The following is a 20,562-nucleotide window of genomic DNA, read 5'->3' as shown; positions in this document are numbered from 1 at the left end:
TTAATGCCATGCAGACAACATGTTTCAGTGGCCTTCAGACAAATTAATTGGGGATGCCTTATTTTGTGCTGTTTTAGAAGATAAGTAAGTGTCTGTTTTGGGATATCCATATCAATAATGGCACCTGAACTTCATAGGCTATCTCCATTCTCATTTGTTTTATAATCAATAATGTGTTCCAAGTTCAAGATCTTCCCTTTTTATGTTCACTTGAGGAGTGTTTCTCATCTGTTGATATTGCAACGAGTGTTTAGAATGTCCAATTCCTTTCCACTCCCCTACCCCAAATCCATCTTTTGGTTAATTTCCATCTGAAAAGTAAGAATAGACAGCGAATTAGTTAAGCTTTCTGAAAAATGTTGGAGAAAGCAACTCTCAAACAATCTCCAGGAGACTTTGTGCTGAGAATTGCAGCCATTCCTTTTAAAGTCAATAAAAAGCTAATTGAAATCCCTTCCTGATGATTATCTAAGCCTTTTAACACACCTTCCCATGGCACATATATTTTTCCTGACATGTCTCTTTTCTATTGGAGGGATGTTCACTTTGCATTTCTGAAATTTCAGTATTTTCTTGGAGACTGGGTTGCTATGCTTACTAAAATACAACAAAGAAAGGTCTCCAAGAAAAGGCATATTGAAATGTGATGTAGGCCAAGACTTGACAATGTGGATTTTGTCGTATATCTTGCATTCTATATCCTCAGGTATTTCACTTTCCCCGCTTGCTCCAGCCAGCCACCCCCAGTCCAGAAGTGGGGTTTTCCATGAGTAACGCATGACCTGGTCTAGTCTTATGACTAATATCCAGTCTTTTAATGCTGAGTGTTCCAATATCAGGTACAGGGTTGTTGCTTTCTGAGCAGGGTATAGGATCTGATTTTGAACACTCAGCAGTGAGAAACCAGTCATGAGACTAGACCAGGATCATATAATAGGCAGGTGGCTTTGTGGTCTAAACCACTGAGCCCAGGGCTTACTGATCGGAAGGTCAGCGGTTCGAATCCCCACGACAGGGTAAGCTCCCGTTGCTCGGTCCCAGCTCCTGCCCACCTAGCAGTTTGAAAGCATGTCAAAGTGCAAGTAGATAAATAGGTACCACTCCGGCGGGAAGGTAAACGGCGTTTCCGTGTGCTGCTCTGGTTTCACGAGAAGCGGCTTAGTCATGCTGGCCACATGACCCGGAAAAACTGTCTGTGGACAAACGTCGGCTCCCTCGGCCAATAAAGCGAGATGAGCACTGCAACCCCAGAGTCGTTTGCGACTGGACTTAACTGCCAGGGGTCCTTTAACTTTACCTTTAATAAAATTGTAGGGGCTCAGTGATCTTAAACAGTATTCAATAATGATTAATCAGTATACAATTTTGTCTTTGAATTTTGTAAATGATAAATTACTTATTTAGCAGCTTTTAAACTTATTTTTACTTTGTGTGGGAAGGAGTAGTAGATGAGGGACCTGTTCCCAGATCCATCAACCAACACGCCCCCCCCCCCCGATCTAGACTATCTCTGAGATATGCTACCAAAGGGCTGTGCAACCTAATATGGACTCGTGTGTCTGTCTCTTAACTCGACAAAATAATTAACCTGTTCTCTTAACATAAATGGTAGAAAATTGAATTATGGAATCTGAAGGGGCAAAGCTAAAAGAAGCTTTGCAATAGAGCACAATTTTTTATTTAATTTTTTAAAAAGATGACCAGAATCGTGTGTCCTAGACACAAACTCTTTTTCCAAGTGCTAATCTTTTGTTGTCAAAATGGCACCATCAATGGACAAAAGGAACTCTATAAGTTCTATGAGTTTATGAAAATGTCATTATTAGTTCTTAAAGCAGCATACTGAAACACCATTGAGGTCCCCCCCCCAGCTCTATTGCTGGAGATCCTTTTTCGCCTAGAGATATCAGGGATTAAACCTGACTTCTTCATGCAAAACTTGTGCAGTATATCTGAGGCCCGACCTGTGGTCTGCTACAGGTGTTGAGAATGGATGGGAGACCCCCTATAACCCCCAGGAAGCTACAATTCCCAACGTTCCCTTGGAAGTGGGGTGGACTATTAAACCACTTTGGGAATGGCCTCTCTCTGTGGGGAACAGAGTTGTCTGAGTCATTCTTAGCACTCTCCAACTATGGTTCCCAGGATTCTCTGGGGGAAGCCATGAGTGTTGGAAGTGGCATGATACTGCTTTAAATGTATAGTGTAAATTCACTCATGAACTTTAAAATAATCACTGCTTACATCTGAAGGAACTAATCAGGGCTTTAAAAAAATACACCAATCAATATACCGTAGTTCATTTCCCCACCCCACTTTTCTTCCTTGGCTCCTCCCCCTCCCTAACCTGACACCTTTCCCAGCATTCACATTTATTTGGCTACGAAAGGTCTGTGCACAGAACTGGCTTTCAGAGCACACATTTACATTTGCAGTGATTTGTGTGTGCATATTTGCATGTTATGGATGTGTCAATATATAGGTCCTTGGAGTCCTGAAATGGAAAATTTCTAGTGGAAATATATTACAGTTGCTGTCAGAAGCACTCCTGTAAACCAGTGAGCAGAGTTATTTTCCCCAAGTTAGTACTTGTTTATGTAGTGAAATTTCATGTGGGAGCTGAGGGAAAGCTGTCGAGTACAGTAATTCCCAAACTATGAGTGGCTTGCAAGGAATATATTGAATAAATAAGAGTTCCTGTGAGGCCAAATGGCACAGCCCAGAGAAGATGGTCCATTGCTTCTCTGCATGATTCAGGGTTCTGAGTTTGCCTCTTTCAGGCTAGCCGTAGGGGTGCAATTGTGCCATGTTTGAATACCATCCTGTATTCTAATTCTGATCCAGTTCTCTGAATGAGCTTGCTAAAGTATCCAAAATGTCAAAAAGCCTGGGGAGGTATGAGTTGGCATCCGTCTGTCTTGGGAGACAACGTAAGAGTGTGGCTTCAGGGGTGAAGTCCAACCGTTGGAGAGTTACAGCGCCTGCTGTGGCTGTAGTGACCAATAGGGGAGAGAGATGTGTTGTTGCGGCTGGGGCAGATGAAGACATCCGGTTTTGCTGTTGCTGCTGCACCATAATGTTTCTTCTTTCTACGCTCCTCTCAGTGGTCATTCCTCCTCTGGTCACCACTGTAGACGACCTGACTGATTGTCTCCATATAACCCCAAGATTTGCAGAAATACAAAAATATGTATTTCTGCTGAGGGTGGGCAGCGGGGAACTGAACACCCAAAGGGAGGAGAAATGGAATGGACTGGCGGCAGGAAAAGAAGGCAAGAGGAAGAGAAATGTGGATGTAAAGGGCTCGTGCCCAATCTCTTGTTCTCTGGCCAGCCATCAGAAACCACCAGTTCCTTACTCTTGCTCTCTGGCCAGCTGGGGTGCCTGTTTGTGCCCTTGCTTTCTTGCCACCTTGCTCTGGGCATCCTTCTGCCTGAGAACAGAGAACATTGAAGGTTGAACACAAGATTTTGTTTTGAGGCTCAACTGGTCTATACCAATAGTCTACCCAGGTGCTGAGTGATGATGGCTAGGCAGTCATATGCTGGGGTTACTGAGAAGCAAGCGGCAAGTACTGGCATGTTCAGCAAGTTGGGCAGAAGTGGAAAACAAACCTTTTTTGGTGAGGGGATCCTAAGCAGGAGAAAGCCAGAACCGCAACAAAATATCCCGATGAAGGTTGGAGGTTTCTCAGTGGCTGCAGAATGCCTGTTGGGCAGATCTGGAAACCCAGGGAAGGGGGAAAGTAATAGAGTTCTGTTCAACTGTATTCAGGCAGAGCTGACAGGAACCTGGAACAGGAGCACTGCATACTGCAACATTTTATTGCAGGTCCCACTTGTTCATTTCTAATGAAGAGTTGGATTGTGCTCCCTCTAGAGGAGGCTACCCATTGCATTTGCATGAGTCACTTCTCTGGATTTCGTCTCCTTCCAATCAGGAGGCACACCCAGATGCTTGTGTAGTGCAAAAAAACAAACAAACCCAAGAGTCTCCTCTGGGATAGGTAACTTCTGTACTTTTCCATACTTTCCATGTATATATTTCTAAGTGCAAGAGTGAAGCGTGACTCCACATTCTAATTCAGAATAAACTGTGTCTTGGCTAATGGGAGCTTGAGAAACACTGTTGCAGCATTTGCCATGGCATTTTGGAAAGAACTCTCTTTCTCTTCCATTGGTTGATTCTTCCAAATGTTGATGTCATTTTTACCACCCATTCATACGGCTGATGTATAAAATTGCTGAGAGTTTTCCTCCCCCTTTTAAAGCGATTTAGTTATTGATTTTGTTAGCCTTTGGGACGTTGATTTATTTATTTAAAGCATTGCGACCCCCACTTTCCCCACCATTAAAGGCACAACACATATTATTTATAATTATTTTATATAAGAATATTATAAAAATCAAGTGGACTTTAACATTACTACCACATACCGTAACATTCAGACCAAGTAGGTGGAAGCCGTGTTTTCCATTTTCTGTCAATGGCTCTGAGCGCTAGAACTGTTATAGAAAAGAAAAGAAAGCCAGATGCTCGCTTTTATATAATTTTTGAACAAAAGGCATATAAATGTGAGTACATGCATAGCTTTGACAAATAGAAATTAGGGCTGCCAGCCTAATTAGTTAAGTTTGCATGAATCTGTGAATGCATAAAACCAATAGTTCTTAAGAAAAGTAACCAGCTTTACAAACTGCTCAGAAGACTTGCAGGCTGGTCTTTCTATGGGTTCCTTCCAGAGGCAAAGCAGGGGCCAGCAAAGATGCCAGCCGCACCTCTGTCAAATTCCTTTCCCCAGCTCTGTTGCCTGAGAAGGGTGAGTAACATAGCAGGCAACAGTTTAGAAATGGAGGGAGAAAGCGGGTTAATTCTGCCTCTCAAATGGTGCCTGGTTGATTGGATGCATCTTTAAAACCATTGGGAAGTTCTTCAGACAGTTTGAGCAATTAAACGTTGCAGTCCTAGAAATAATAATAATAAAAAAATAATAATAATTTATTATTTATACCCCGCCCATCTGGCTGGGTTTCCCCAGCCACTCTGGGCGGCTTCCAACAGAAAAATGAAATAAAATAATCTATTAAACATTAAAAGCCTCCCTAAACACAAAATGAAGCACACCACAAGGAAAAAGTTGATATTGCTTTACAAAAAGAGAAGCGGAGTACCCCTCCTTCGAGGAGGGAACGACAGGAACCAATGGAATTACAGATTTTCCACAAGGAGAAGGACATGAATAACTTAAGAAGGGGAGAAACTCAGGGGGGCCCCATGGATATCTGGGGGACAAAACATTGGAAAAAGGGGGTGGGATGAAGGAAAAATGGGAGTGTAATTATTAGGACGGATTATCAAGAGCAAATTTGGATTGTTGATTACGGAACTTGCTGGGTTGGAGGGAGGTAGTCGGAATCTGGGGAAGAAAGGTTATATTGGGATTTTTTAGAGTGTAAGAGCTAATTATGGGAAAAGTTAAAATAAAAGAAGTTTAGGGATTTAAATTTTAAGAAGTCTATTGAGGGGGAAAAATTAGGCAAGGGAAGAAAAATTGGATAATGAATTATAAGGATTAAGAGATTCAGTGAAAATGGTATTAGCTAAGTTTAAAAATTTTATGAAGAGGAAAAGTAAGTTGTTTATAGATATGGAAACTGTTAAAGAGGATAGTAAAGGGATGAAAACTGGGAAAGGGGGGAGGTAGGGGAAGCCCACAAAATATGGTTTATCAATGTAAATTTGAAAAAGATTGTTTTTATTATTGTTTTTTGTCTTTTTTTCTTTTTTATTATTCCTTTTTTGAATTTTTTTTCTCTTTTTTCTTTTAGTGTAGCTTTTTTCTTTTTGGATTGCTGGGTGGTTGTCTCTCTGCTTTCTGCTCCTGGAGCTCTCTGGTGGCAGGGGGGGACTCTGGGGGGTGGGGGAGGGGGGGACATAAACTCATCTACAAAATGGAACATCTTCAACTGCCTGCCTGCATGGGATACTCCTGTGGCAGGGGAGGGCCCATGGGAGGGGGGGTGGAAAGAAGGTGGAAAATTTGTTTATGAAAGTGTTTCTTTTATATATGTTTCTTTTTGTAATCTGTAAAATCAATAAAAATTATATTAAAAAAATAAAAATAAAAGCCTCCCTAAACAGGGCTGCCTTCAGATGTCTTCTAAAAGTCTGGTAGTTGTTTTCCTTTTTGACATCTGTTGGGAGGGCGTTCCACAGGGCAGGCGCCACCACCGAGAAGGCCCTCTGCCTAGTTCCCTGCAACTTGGCTTCTCGCAACGAGGGAACCGCCAGAAGGCCCTTGGTACTGGACCTCAGAAGGGACAGAATCCCCCCCCCAAGAACCTTAACAGGTGGCTCAGCATTTTTTCTTTGTAAATAACTCTCTCAGACTCTGTTGATGTTTCCTTGTGTGTTTCCTTTATGAGAGAGAATTGCCTCAGAGAAAGATGGCTGTAAGTGGTCTGGGAGTGGGGTGAACAACTGAATATGCTACCTTAGGTGTTTCTTTCTAAAGCACATTGCTTTAGATTGGGCTGGTGAACCCACTGGTGATCTTGGACTAAAATTCCCAACACCCCTAAGGGCAGCGGCTGAAGGGACTTCAAATCCCACAATATCTGGAGGATCACAGGTCCTCATCTCTGCTTTAGAGTGTCCTGCGCACTTTCTAGTCAGTAGAAAGTGTTACAAGGTGCTGCCAGAGGCCATTTTAATGATAGTCGTAAATGCTTCCCTTTGTACTTAATGCGGATTCAGCATCAGTATGGTCCTAAATTTCACAGAGAGAGAGAGAGAGAGAGAGAGAGAGAGAGAGAGAGAGAGAGAGAGAGAGAGAGAGAGAGAGAGAGCGCCAAATGGCTATAGGAATATAACCGTGCCTCTCCCCTTTTATTGGCAAAGAATATAAATTTTACTACAACCACAGAAGCTCTCACCTGCAAATTTAACATAGAAGATTAATATTGAGAAACTGGCTGTTGAGAACAGATGAAAGAAAGTACTTATTCACACAGCAGATTGTTAGGATTCACTCCCCCAGGACACAGTGTGGGCCAGTCCAACTTGGATGGCTTTGAAAGAGGATTGGACAAATTCATGCAGGGAGAGGCTATCAGTGGCTACGAACCACAATGGCTGGTTTCCACCTTCAACTCCGGAGGCAATAGGCCTCTGGACACCAGATTCTGGGAATCACAGGGTGAGGGGGGGGGGAGAGTGCTCTTGCGCTCATGCTCTGCTTGCGGGCTGAAGGTATTCGTTTCTATCCAGCAACAGGTTAAGACTCAGTCCAAATATGTAATACAATTCTCTGAAGTATATCAGATATTTAACACTAAAAGCATCCCATATGAGCTAATGTGCCCACTGGCAGGCTTCTTAAATAACTACCCTGGCTTTTTTTGGGGGGGGGGTGTCACTTCAACCAGTGTTGATGCCTTATGTGGTACCTGAAGGTTGCTGAAGCTGCAGGCAGGCATATAATTTGTACTTGGGAATTAGGATGGAAGGCTTGGTAAAATAGTGTGAAAGGAGTCCTAGACAACAAAAAGGCAAAGGAGTCCTAGACAACAAAAAGGCCTTGTGACACCATACACAGACTAGCAAATTCATTGTGGCACAAGCTTTTGTAGGCCTGAACCTGCTTAAGTCAGATCTGGCCCACAAAATATAATGCTTGTTAGTCTTTCTTGATTGTACAGCAACAGACTAACATGGCTATCCCTATTTTGAATTCCCATTGTGCTTCTTACACCAGACACTTCCTGCTTACTTATTTGTTTCTTCTCAGTTTTTATTACAGTATTACGATTGCTATTTAATATTTGGACCACTTAATATATTTAAAAAATATTTCTAAGCAGTGTACAGAAAGCTGAAACAGCAACAGACAACGTAAACAAAAATTCTGCAAACATACAGAGTTACATATAAAAATGTTACATTAATACAAAGTTACTAATAAATATATAAATCGATTTCAGTTCAATTCAATTTACTTGTGAGGCTTTCAGGACTTTTCTAGACATTTTCTGTGAGCAGTTCATTGTGATATGTGTGCTTTGGCTCCAGTCCATATAATATTACAACAATTAGTGTGTTGTCTCTTTTTGTAGAAAGAACAGAGCTGAGCTGTTTTTCGGAGCATAGCTCCTAGGGCAGGCATAGATCTTCGAAAGACAGTTGGGAGCAGTCTTAGCCCAGACTGAGGGACTGGAGCAGATCTGAGAGATGGTCCTTTTGATGTCACCTGATCTCTAGGCCAGAAGGAGTCCGCAAATTCCTTCTCTGACCAGAAGTCCTGGTAGCATAAGGAGCAAGAGAATCTCTGCCTGATGTGGTTCAAGCCCTGTGGCCCCATACAGGTGTACTAACTTTTCAAACTGTTTGAGTGTTGGGATTCTTCTTGATGAATGGTACCAGAAGACCAGGTTGTTCTCAACTGTTTGTCGACTCAAGTTTGTTCAGACTGTAACAAAACTTGCACTTGTCGACTGAGACTGGCTGCTCTGATCACATGTAACAACGCATGTGCTTGTCCATGCTTTGGCACATTGCCACCTCTTCTTTCATAATACTAGAACATTGAGCTAGCCCAAGAAGCTGGAATATTCAGGGCAGACAAAAGAAAGCACTTCTTCGCACAGTCAGTGTTTGAAATTAGCCAGGCGCCAGGCACATGTTGCACCTAGCTATCAAAGGTACCAGAATGACACCTGACATCTTTACCATCTGAAGATGCATGCCTGGGGATCCTTGGATCTAGACCAGGCATCCCTAAACTTCGGCCCTCCAGATGTTTTGGACTACAATCCCCATCATCCCTGACCACTGGTCCTGCTAGCTAGGGATCATGGGAGTTGTAGGCCAAAACATCTGGAGGGCTGCAGTTTGGGGATGCCTGATCTAGACTGTTTTCACACACTAACGACACATCCTGTAGAATTCCATCAGTTATATTTCATCTGTACAATCGGAACGAATTTAAGGAACCAAAATGTGTTTTTTTTTTTGTGCAGCCTGAGTCACCATTGGGAAAAAGAGGTCAGATTAGGCCAATATATACGTGGACTGTCCCTGGATCAGGTGACTTTTCTTCTTTTAAGTTCTCAAAATTCTTAGCTCAAGGTTGTCATTTGAACTAGCCAGTTGTTTAATTGATAATCAATCACAGTCCATCCATAGTTTGGAAATTAAGACTTTAGAGCTGCTTTGCCCCAAAATGGCAACTAGACATTCCTTGGTTTCAGAAGCCATTTTGCGCCTGGCTTATATAGCCCGAGTTTCTGCACACAGCACATAGTTAAATTAGAACTAGTTTCCACAAGATGTAGTGATATTCACCAATTTGGATGGCTTTAGAAGATGATTAGACAAATTGATGGTGGAGAGGGCAATTGCTGGCTACTAACCATGATGGCTGTGTTCTGCCTTCAAGTTCAGAGGCCACATGCCTCTGCGTAGGATTCACAAGTGTGCTATTGCCCTCAGCTCCTGCTTGCGAGCTTCTCATAAGCATCCGGTTGGCTCTTGTGAGAACGTGGAGCTAGACTGGATTGTGCTTGATTGCATTACACTTTCCTCCTCCCATTCAACAGAAGGAGAGTGTTGTCCTACTCACACAAGTAGGTCCTTCTAGTTCACAGACTTGTTTCTTGTTACCATTAGGGCAGCAAAGATGGTTTCGCCGTTGGGCTGCCAACCAGAGCCAGCAACAGTGTATATAAGGCGGCGTTATCCTCAGAATTCGGCTTGTGGTCTCAATTTATAGTGAATTCTTCACTCTACTTATCTGTGTGTACTTGACAGGATGATCTTATCTTGAGCTGAAACAGAGGCAAGTTTGAGTCCCTAATTATCCAAGGGCTCTTACCCCATAGCCTCTGATTAACCTTTGGGTCTTTGTAAATATATTGGAGATGAAGTGAGTTGAAGGATTACTATTGCTTGGTAACTGATCATATGAACATGAATATGGCCTTTCCCCGTGTAATCCCATATTTCTTGTCTCTACATTTAGGTAGAGATGCTGCTTTTCAAAATGCGCTTTCTCTCGTAAAACAGGCATGCAGCAGGGTTTATTTCCTGCTTCTCCTAATACTGTACTTTTCTCTTTGTTCAAACAGTGCTTCTCAGCCTCCCCTTTTCAGATTTCTGAACTCTGAACGCCAAATGACCTCTGCAGGTTTTGTGCTCAAGCTTATCAAAGTAACAAGCTGGGGATCACTCAGCTAAGCCTAGGTAGGAAAAACGGATGTGTATGCTGTCCTCGTGTGTTTTTAAGTCACAGTTATGTCTAGCTCAAGCTTAGAAGTTTGTTTGGGACAAATAGTGGGAGTAAAGTGCTGCATTCATGTGCTTATAATATACATTACTCAGTTCCTGAAGGAAGCATAAGTCATCAGAACTGTAAATGTCTTTTCAACCTGGAGTTAGGAAAATTGATCTTTTATTTGGACGGTCTTCAGTGCTGCTCACATAAAATATTGTTAAGAGTCCTTGTGCATAAACCTGGAAACTCATTTCCCACCAGACATTTTTATCCTTCTAGTTCTTACCTTCTATCAAACTCTCCTTTTTCAATAGTCTTCTCTTCCGCTACTGGTTCAATGATGACCTTGCTTTTTCTCAAAGACGCCACCAAGCAAAATCACTTAAGATGTATCTCCTGCTCATCAGTGTTAATTATGCCTCCAGAAAGCTGATGAAGGCAATCAAGCTTTATAGCGACTAGCTGGCAATAACAACGTAGTTAAAGTAAGCTCTTAAAAATATGCCCCCTGTGGGCACATTCACAAAACACTTTTAATGAGTAATTGGGGAGGATCATTAGTGTAAAACTAGTAACTGGTCAAGTTGGTTTTCCTCATGCGCTAAAAGCTTTCATCATTCTTGCCATTTCCAGCATCTCTTAGCGCAGGCATCCCCAAACTGCGGCCCTCCAGATGTTTTGGCCTACAACTCCCATGATCCCTAGCTAACAAGACCAGTGGTCGGGGAAGATGGGAATTGTAGTTCAAAACATCTGGAGGGATGCCTGTCTTAGCGGATTCTGGCAAGGATATTCCAGGGACAGCTTGGTCTCAGATCACCTGCATGTGTCTACTATGGCAGGTGGGCTGGAGGTGTGTTGAGATACTTAGGTGACTGCTTCACAAGCACCACGCAGATGGGTTCTAAATTGTGCTCTTCCAAAGCGCTCATTTTCATCACTTAAGAACACCGCTCTCCAATTCCCCCGCTTTTGTATTGTATTTTAGATTGTAAACTTGAAGGTGTGGACTATCTTATTAGGTAAGGTCAAGGTCAAGGACCCCTGGACAGTTTACCAGTCAAAATCCAGTCAAAGGCAACTATGGGGTTGCGGCACTCATCTCGCTTTCAGGCCGAGGAAGCCGGCGTTTGTCCACAGACCGCTTTCCGGGTCATGGCCAGCATGACTAAACAGCTTCTGGCACAACGGAACACCATGACGAAAACCAGAGCGCACAGATACGCCGTTTACCTTCCTGCCACAGCCGTACCTATTTATCTACTTGCACTGGCGTGCTTTCGAACTGTTAGGTTGGTAGGAGCTGGGACAGAGCAACAGGAGCTCACCCCATCGTGGGGATTCGAACCACCAACCTTCTGATCAGCAAGCCCCTAAGGCTCAGTGGTTTAGACCACAGCGCCACCCGTGTCCTTACTGTCATGTGATTGAGTGGAATGGGCTTAGAATCCAGCCCTAAGCACACACCCTGCCCCCATCCCACTGATGCCCCTTTGGGGGACTTACACTGGCTTTGGCTCAGCTGAGCCCTGGCTGATCTGGGGTGGGCAAATGATACCAGCTGAGCCAGGCTTGGGGATTTAATGCTGGCAAAGCCTGGCTGAGCCAGAAATCTGCTGCATCCTAAACTGTTCATCTCAGCAGATCTTGCCATAGGATTTCCCCCTTACAGTAACAGAAAATCACGGCCAGGCAGTGGTTCAAAGTGGGAACAGAAGGTGCAACTGAAAGCACGATGCTGAATTTGAGTACGGTACCATCTAAATGCAAACAGATTTAAGTGAGAGAAAAACCTCTGAATCTGTCTTAATGCTACTTGTCAAATGAGTCCTTTAATTAGGTGCTTCATCTTTGACACATTTTGGGGAATCAGAAGCAGGCAAATGTCAGTTGTCTGTCTGCGCAGTTTTAAAGCAATTTGCATTGTTTAACAGCTTTTGCAATTGAATAGTATTGAGTTCTAAACGGTGTGGCACTTCATTGGAAACAAATCAATTTAATGTCCATAGCAAAATTAGGAAAACCCTCCAGATCAGGCATGTCAAACTTGCGGCCCTCCAGATGTTTTGGACCACAATTCCCATCTTCCCCAACCACTGGTCCTGCTAGCTAGGGATCATGGGAGTTGTAGGCCAAAACATCTGGAGGGCCGCATGTTTGACATGCCTGCTCCAGATCATCACCAGTTGCTGAATGAGAAATCACTCTAGCAAAGTGATCTGAAGGGTAGGTGGTCCAGGCCTAACACTTATATCCATTTTACATGGACCATTGGTAGTGAGGGCAGTGGAGGTGTTGCTTTCAGGATCTGAGGAACCAAAGAATTGGCCTCATGGTCAGAGAGTTACATTTGCTCATGAGGCTATCCAGGACCAAAGGCCTTAAGGAGAGCTGACCAAAGGTATCTGAGCAACGTAGTGACTTTATGACTGCCGCCCTGGCCTTGTCTTGCACAATTTAATATTCAAGGCGGTGTGCATTCTGTGGGAGAGGAAAAAGTGCAGGCACGGCTTCCTGACCCATCTCTTAAGAAATATTTAAAATGTTTTTTAAAAGCAAGACAGAATTCTAGTCCTTATGGCTCTAAACATGGGTTTGAAAGTATGTGACACTGTGTTTGGCGTATGCCATCCTTTTTTGCTGGTTTAACTTAAACTGGATCACTAAGTCACATGAGCAAGCGGAATGGATTTGGGATCTTGCCTAAGTCCACAACACTCCTGTAGCTCCCAACCCAATAATTTTAAGGGCTTTCACCAGAATCAACGGATCTCAATTCAGTCAGCTGATTCCTGGGTAAGTTGGGAAGGGGGATATACTGTACGCTGACATCTATCCAGCTGAGCCAAGGATGAGCGAGTTGAGCTGGCCTAGCCCGGCTGCTCCAGGAACCTCCCAGCTTAGACAGAGATCCACTAGAGCCTAACCCGCTCACTCTGGGTGGTGTTGCTGCAGGATACCTCCCTTAGCATGCTCAGGACTTGCTTCATTGTAAGGCCAAGTACATCTTTTCGGTGGTGTTTCAATTTAATTTTTTTTTAAAAAAATGAATATAGGAAGGTCTGCTCTGAAATGGGAGGGTGGTCTCATCAAAGGAAGGATTACTCATTTGGTTGCTTGGGTAACGCACAGTGTGCTAAATATTGACTTGAGAGGACCACGGCTTAAAGGAATCGCAACTGTTGTTTAAGTTTCTTAACATATCCCCAGGGTGTTTGGGTCTGATAGTTTGGTGATGCATGCCCATAATGTTATGATCATAATAATACTAGGTTGAAAGGAATGCTGATGTGATGCTAATTCTGAATATCTGCAGGGCCTGATAAGCAGAGGTTGCCTTTCAATAATGTTGAAGAGTGTCCATGCATCTTGACTGCAGATGTGTCGGTAACACCAGCATTCCTCCGTTATTCCAATGTGTGCACACACACACAGCAAAAGGGACACCTGTAGAGCCTTTTCACAGGTCACTTTCCCCTACCCCTAATCTGTAGCATCCTTTTTTTGTGTCTACACCAAAATGGTGTACCCAATATAAAACCCATGGTTCTGTCAGAACCAGAATAGTGTATGCAGTTCTGCTCACTATAGCTCAGAAAGGGCATTGCAGGACTGGGAACAATGCTGGAGCCCAAATAATGATGCTGAATTGGGGCATCTTCCTTATGAAGAAAGGCGGAAGTGTTTGCAGCTTAGAGAAATATATAAAGCTAATCTTTATGTGTAGGGATGATTTTTTTTTCTCCTGCTCCCCATAATACTTGAATTCTGAGTCTTTCAATCACTTCTTGACTTTGTTTTTGCTCCAGACCTACAGTATTTAAGTCTAGTCATTTCCCTTTTTGTAACATTGAATTTATTTGCTGAATTGTTGAGTTTGTCTTAGTTGAATCGACTGTTTTGTCAGCTGATTTCTCCCCGCCCATTCAATGTTTTGTGTTTTGATAATCAATGGACTCTCTTGTAAACCGCTTTGGGCACAGCTCACTGTGGAAAGGCAGCAGATAACTAAACTAAACAAATCTGTCAGTCAGGTTGATTGGCAGTTGTTTGGGGACAGACAAAAGAAAATACTTGTTCGCACAGCTGATATTTACCCAGATGGCTGCAGGATTGGTTGGTGGGCGGGAAGGAAGGAGAGACAGGTTTTGGAGTGTAGATCTATCAATCGGTATTCTCCATGATAATTAAATGAAATCTCCAGACTTAGTGGCGGTATATGTTTCTGGGGTGTGCAGGGCAAACAGCGGGGAAGATATTGCTTTCATGGCCTGCTGTGAGCTTCCTTGAAGCACCTGAATGACCACAGCACAGCTGGAAATTGGTGAGCAGAAACTCCACAGGATGCATTTGTTGCTGGGCTGCACCATTTCTGACTGAAGATGAGGGCATGAATGTTTCAGTTCTCTTCCTATGTATGCAAAACCAGTCAGGGAATAGCTTAGGCTGGAATCTTCAAGTGTTTTACACAGGGATGCATTCAGTCCCCTGAAATGATGTGGACCAGCAACATATCCATCAGTTGTGTAGGGCATCTGTTCATCTGGACCAGCTTGTAAGATTTTTTCCCCATTTAAGTTAATGATGTATTACTTAAGTCAGTGGCACGTTGCTTAATAAGAAATGATATGTTACTACACTTAACCTGCTGAAACACAATTCACAAAAGTGCATTTGTATTCCTTCCACCTCAGCTGCACTTAAATGGGTATAGTTTTAATAACTCACTCCAGCGGAGCCTGTTAGGAGCTAATCAGCTGAACATCTAAAGGATTTGCATTAACATCTAAAAATTGGAGGATGCCACCCCTGAAGCAAGAGAGAGGTACACAAATGTGCAGAACAGATTTGGTTTAGCTGTTGCACGAGAATAAAGTTGTATTTCAGCTAGGAAGCTAGAACGGATCTGTTCTCTGCTTGAGCAACATGAAGAAAGTTCAAATGCCTTTCTGAAAAACGATGTTGCATTGACCTCTTGAAGCACATTGCGAGGGTATTTTTAGATGACGATGAAGAACTTAGCCATTCATCCTGAGGTGGCCACTCCCAGCATGCTAAATGCCCAGCAGCAGAATGATGACCCAGCGCTCTGTTTTCTGTTTTGTTTTGAGTCAGTGCAATTCCTCTGTCTCGCTTTATTTCAGTTTGCTGCCTTGGAACATACCCGTAGGAACACTTACGTGTATAGGTTGGATATATACCGTAATAATAGAACAAAGGTAGATTGGAATGGCAAAAGTGCCATTCAAGGAATAATAATAATAATAATAATAATAATAATAATAATAATAATAATAATATAATCCTGGGTTTCCTATAGTGAATTCTGTATGTCCACTGAGATAGCAGGACAGTTGTGGGAAAAGAAAACAGAAGCATGAACAGAGGCAGCATTTCATAAATATGTGGAAATTTCATTAGAAGCTGCCTGAGCCCTGATAGCGAAATAGAACCTACACGTGGGCCTCGTGCCAGGTGAGAGGACAGAAAAAAAATGCTCGCTCTCAGTGGGTCTCTGCTTGGTCTTCTGAAGCACTTAGATACCAGTTTCAAACTTTGATACCTGTAAAGGAGGACAGAGAAAGGGGTGCTATCCCCCAGGGGTGGGGAAGCTACAGCCTGTGGCTAATTCTGGGTGGGTTGCAAAGAAGGGAAAGGTGGGGTACCAAAGAAAAAGGAGGCTCCCCTCTCACTTTTGCCCTTGCTCATCACTTGGCCCCACCCTCCAATACTCCAGTACTCCTATCAATGCTTTCCCGCGAAGAGGCAGTTTTGTGCAAGTTTCTGCAGGGCCTGAGGTCTCTGGGATTTTGGGGTGCTGCTTGAAGCATTTCCCCCGCAATGGCTGTAGGTCATGGATGTAGCATTCGCATGACTTCCTCTCCACCGAATGCTTGAGAACTATGAGCTAAAAGTGCCCTGTGCAGCAGCTCGTATTAAGGTGTGGTGGCTAAGGATTGCCATATCCCTAAGAGTGAAAATCTGGACAAAGTTGTTGAGCTTTTTTGGGGGGGGGGTGAAGTTCTTGAGCTTTTATGGGGAACATCTCCCCCACCAAAATTAAATTTTGGGAGAATTTTAAAAATCTCCTTACTTGCCATACATCTGGGTTTTCCTGGACATTTCTCCAATTCATCAAAAATTCACCCAGATGCCATTTTGCACCCCAGATGTGTGTATGCCGACCCTAGTGGTGGCCTACTGGTGCCTATCTCACCCATCCTCGCCGCAGCCCTACGTGAGAGATGTCCTGTGGTACCCAGCTTGCTTCGCGGCCAAGCAGTCTGGGTCTCCCTGCATCCAAATGCAACCTCTAGGTCCACTGGTCCTCATCTTTGCCAGCAGCAGATCTTTGCTGAGGAACCTTTGTGAAAGTGGTGGGCTAATGCCAGTTTGCGGGCAGCCAAGAGAGGGGAGAGACAGAGGCATATACACACAGAGAGAGGGAGGGGGAGGTTTTAGAGAACCAAATCAGCAGCATCAATAAGCAGAATCCTTAAGGAGCTCCAAAGAGAGAAAGGTGGTGGTGATGGGGCAGACTGGACAGAGGTAGGTAGGTATTCAGGTAAGTCTGTAGCAACTTCAGATACTCTTGTAGCATGCAGTGGAGCTGTGGAAGTGGAAGATCTAAAACAGTGTCTAAAATAATAATAATAACACTTTACATGTAGCCATTGGTGCAATACTGTGTTTTTCTGAGATGAAGGAATTTGGACAAGGGGAGAGTGGGGTCATCATCTCCTGTCTCCCCCTCTCCTCGCCTTGGATATGTAGAAGGGAATCTGTGTGATTATGTCATCTAAAGGACAGACTTCCTCCAGCGCAGCTCTGCAGTGCAGCAACAGCAGAGAGTCCTGGAGGGGGTCCAGAGTTAATGCCTTTTAATCATGAATGGAATACAGTCACTGGGAAAGTACAGTGCTAACAAATTAATGGGAGGGAGAAGGTCTCCTTTAAAAAAAAAAAAAGTCCCCTCCGTTTATGACAATGTTGCTAATAGCATACAAATCCTAATGCTTAAAAAAGCTTTACTTAAAGTATCAAGTAATATTAGCTACTGAAATGCTGCTTAGCTGCGATGCTATGTAGTATATTGCTGAATAAGTAATATGCAAAATACGTTACTTTTCCAATCTCTTTTTTTTGGGGGGGGGTGAGTGTGAAAATCCCATTAGAGGCTGGATGAGGGTTGTGTTGTTGTTGTTTGGCTGATGGTTTTTCTGCTTGTGTAACAGTATCTTCAGGCAACATCCACTTGCTTGAGTATTTGTTCCACGGTTAAAGCGTTTACTGTCATTTCCCCGTAATGATTTGGTCTTTGCGGTTAAGCTTGTTGGTATTTTGGATGTGTGCGTATGAACTCTTGGAGCACACGGAGCGAGCTGCTGTGTGGCCGCACTTGAAACAAAGCTCCCCTAATTTCAGTGTAATTTGCTCAGCAGCTGCGGTGCTCTGAAAGAGAAATCCGGAAATGTTCAAAGAGTGAATAGAAATGTGGAGCACGGCTTTCTCCCCCTCCCTTTCCTCAGAAAACATAAAGAGCAAATGGAGCAAGATGGGAAAAGCCAGCGCTGATAACGTCCAAAGTTACAAAGCTGTATTTGGGTGTGGGTGGGTGTGTTTGTGTGAGGCGAGAACCGTGGAGTGATGAATAGCCTTCACGCAACTTTGGTATTTAAAACCAGAGCTTGCCTCTGTGAGTTGAAAACATTTGCATGCTGCCCTCCACCAGTAAGAACCCGGGACTGTTTACACAGGGCTGACCCAAGACATTTTGCTGCCCGAGGCAAAAAACAAGATGGCGTCCCGATTCTCATTACACACGCAGGAGCTGGCACCAGGCTAGCACTTGAACCTTTGTTCAGCCCTGGCAAGGGGACAGTGTCCTCAGCTGCACCTGAGGGCAGGAAGAGCTAGCGACAGATAAAAAAGGTTTAAAACAATCTCTCTACTTCACCAGGTAGCAAATTCCTATTCCAGTTGGAGGTGAATCTGAAAAAAGTGATATCCAGGTCAGGCTACTGAAACCTTGCAGAGCTGATGCCAGACAGTGTAAACAGTACTGAACTGGATGGACCTGATGGCCTGATTCTGCACAATGCGGCTTCCAGTGTTTCCTTATCCCCTCTCTCACAGGAGGGAATACCTCTCCTGTGCCCCTTTTCCGTGACACATGCATCCTCTGATCTAGCAGGCAACATTTGTCCCTAGTTTTAGTGGTGTTTAAATTTAGGCAGATACCAATCAATCAATCTGTTAAAATGCTTAACTTTAATTTACTAAGATTTCATTAATTGGGTGTCAGCCTCTTTTTTGCCACATTTTATTATGTTCCAGCAGAAGATAAAGGTCAATATGTTTGCCTGCCGGGCGATCAGTTCTTTTCAAGCTGATAGTAATTGAAATCCCATTTCATTGGGAGAAGACATGGGAAAGGAATGGTTGGCATAGTCAGTAGTTCCTACATCACTCTAGGCAGATAGGATTGTGGATTAGGACAGTGCTGCAGTTCCAGGTGCTATCAAAAGTTTAATCAGGCAAACTCTGTTTTTTGATCAGATGAATAATCTTTGCCTTTAGCTTTCCCTATGACTTGTAGGGTTCATAGAACTGTAGAGTTGGGTCATTTAGTCCAACCCGCTGCAATGCAGGAATCTCAACTGAAGAACAAAACTGTAGAAATAATAATAATAATAATAATAATAATAATAATAATAATAATAATAATAATAATAATAATAATATAATATTATTTATACCCCGCCCATCTGGCCGGGTTCCCCAGCCACTCTGGGCAGCTTCCAACAAAATATTAAAATACAGAAATCCATCAAACATTAAAAGCTTCCCTAAACAGGGCTGCCTTGAGATGCCTTCTAAAGGTGTATCTGAAGAAGTGTGCTTGCACACGAAAGCTCATACCAAAATATAAACTTAGTTGGTCTTTAAGGTGCTACTGAAGGAATTTTTTTATTTTGCTTCTAAAGGTTAGGTAATTGTTGTTCTCTTTGACCTCTGGTGGGAGGGCATTCCACAGGGTGGGTGCCACTACCGAGAAGGCCTTCTGCCTCGTTCCCTGTAACTTGGCTTCTCATAGCGAGGGAACTGCCAGAAGGCCCTTGGCGCTAGACCTCAGTGTCATAGCTGCCAAGTTATCCCTTTTTAAAGGGATTTTCCCTAATGCTGAATAGGCTTACTCGCGAGAAAAGGGAAAACTTGGCAGCTATGCTCAGTGTCTGGGCAGAACGATGGGGGTGGAGATGCTCCTTCCGGTATACTGGACCAAGGCTGTTTAGGGCTTTAAAGGTCAGCACCAACACTTTGAATTGTGCTCAGAAAGAAATCTGAGTTTTGCTGAAACCACAAGTGGAGATCACAAAGATATTTGATGATAGTTTGGGGTGTGTGCTAGACTAAAAGCAAAGAAGTATCATTTAACAAATCTTCTTCTTCTTCTTCTTCTTCTTCTTCTTCTTCTTCTTCTTCTTCTTCTTCTTCTTCTTCTTCTTCTTCGATTCAAGGCAGCTTATGGATAAAAATGAAAACACCTCTTTATTATTTGCACCTGTGGTCTTCACAATTGTGGGGCAGTTTGGGGTTATATTCATCTCATTCAGCCTTGCTTGGCATAGTATATTCATCTGTCTCTGCCACCCTCTCACTACAGTTTGAAACCAGTTGCCTCAAATTGTTCCTGTTTCACCAATGGTCTTCTGAACCCATTTGCTTAAGAAGGCAAAATGGCGATGTTTTAATTCTAGGGTTAAGGTAAAGGGTAAAGGGACCCCTGACCATTAGGTCCAGTCGTGATCGACTCTGGGGTTGCGCGCTCATCTCGCATTATTGGCCGAGGGAGCCGGCGTATAACTTCCAGGTCATGTGGCCAGCATGACAAAGCCGCTTCTGGCAAACCAGAGCAGCACATGGAAACGCCGTTTACCTTCCCGCTGTAAAAGGTAAAGGGACCCCTGACCATTAGGTCCAGTCGTGACCGACTCTGGGGTTGCGCGCTCATCTCGCATTATTGGCCGAGGGAGCCGGCGTATAGCTTCCAGGTCATGTGGCCAGCATGACAAAGCCGCTTCTGGCAAACCAGAGCAGCACATGGAAACGCCGTTTACCTTCCCGCTGTAGCGGTTCCTATTTATCTACTTGCATTTTGATGTGCTTTCGAACTGCTAGGTGGGCAGGAGCTGGGACCAAGCAATGGGAGCTCACCCCGTCACAGGGATTCGAACTGCCGACCTTCTGATCAGCAAGCCCTAGGCTCAGTGGTTTAACCCACAGAGCCA

General features: G+C 43.6%; 1 protein-coding gene across 5 annotated transcripts in view; it reads left to right on the top strand.

The window, feature by feature from the left end:
- The window catches only part of KLF12 (KLF transcription factor 12), a 214,884-nt gene that overhangs the window by 11,688 nt on the left and 182,634 nt on the right, over positions 1–20,562 (top strand). The window contains exon 2 of one of the 5 annotated variants that reach the window (XM_060273328.1): positions 10,125–10,239. The exons of 3 other annotated variants lie outside the window; for them this stretch is intronic. The gene's annotated coding sequence lies outside the window, so the exon portion shown is untranslated. Of the gene's footprint in view, positions 1–6,052; positions 10,240–20,562 lie in introns of those variants that run through there. One more of the 5 variants, XM_035114710.2, reaches the window with a different exon arrangement.

Source organism: Zootoca vivipara, chromosome 4 (genome assembly GCF_963506605.1).
Source record: "Zootoca vivipara chromosome 4, rZooViv1.1, whole genome shotgun sequence".
Taxonomy (NCBI): Eukaryota; Metazoa; Chordata; class Lepidosauria; order Squamata; family Lacertidae; genus Zootoca; species Zootoca vivipara.
This window is presented reverse-complemented; position numbering and strand designations above follow the sequence as displayed.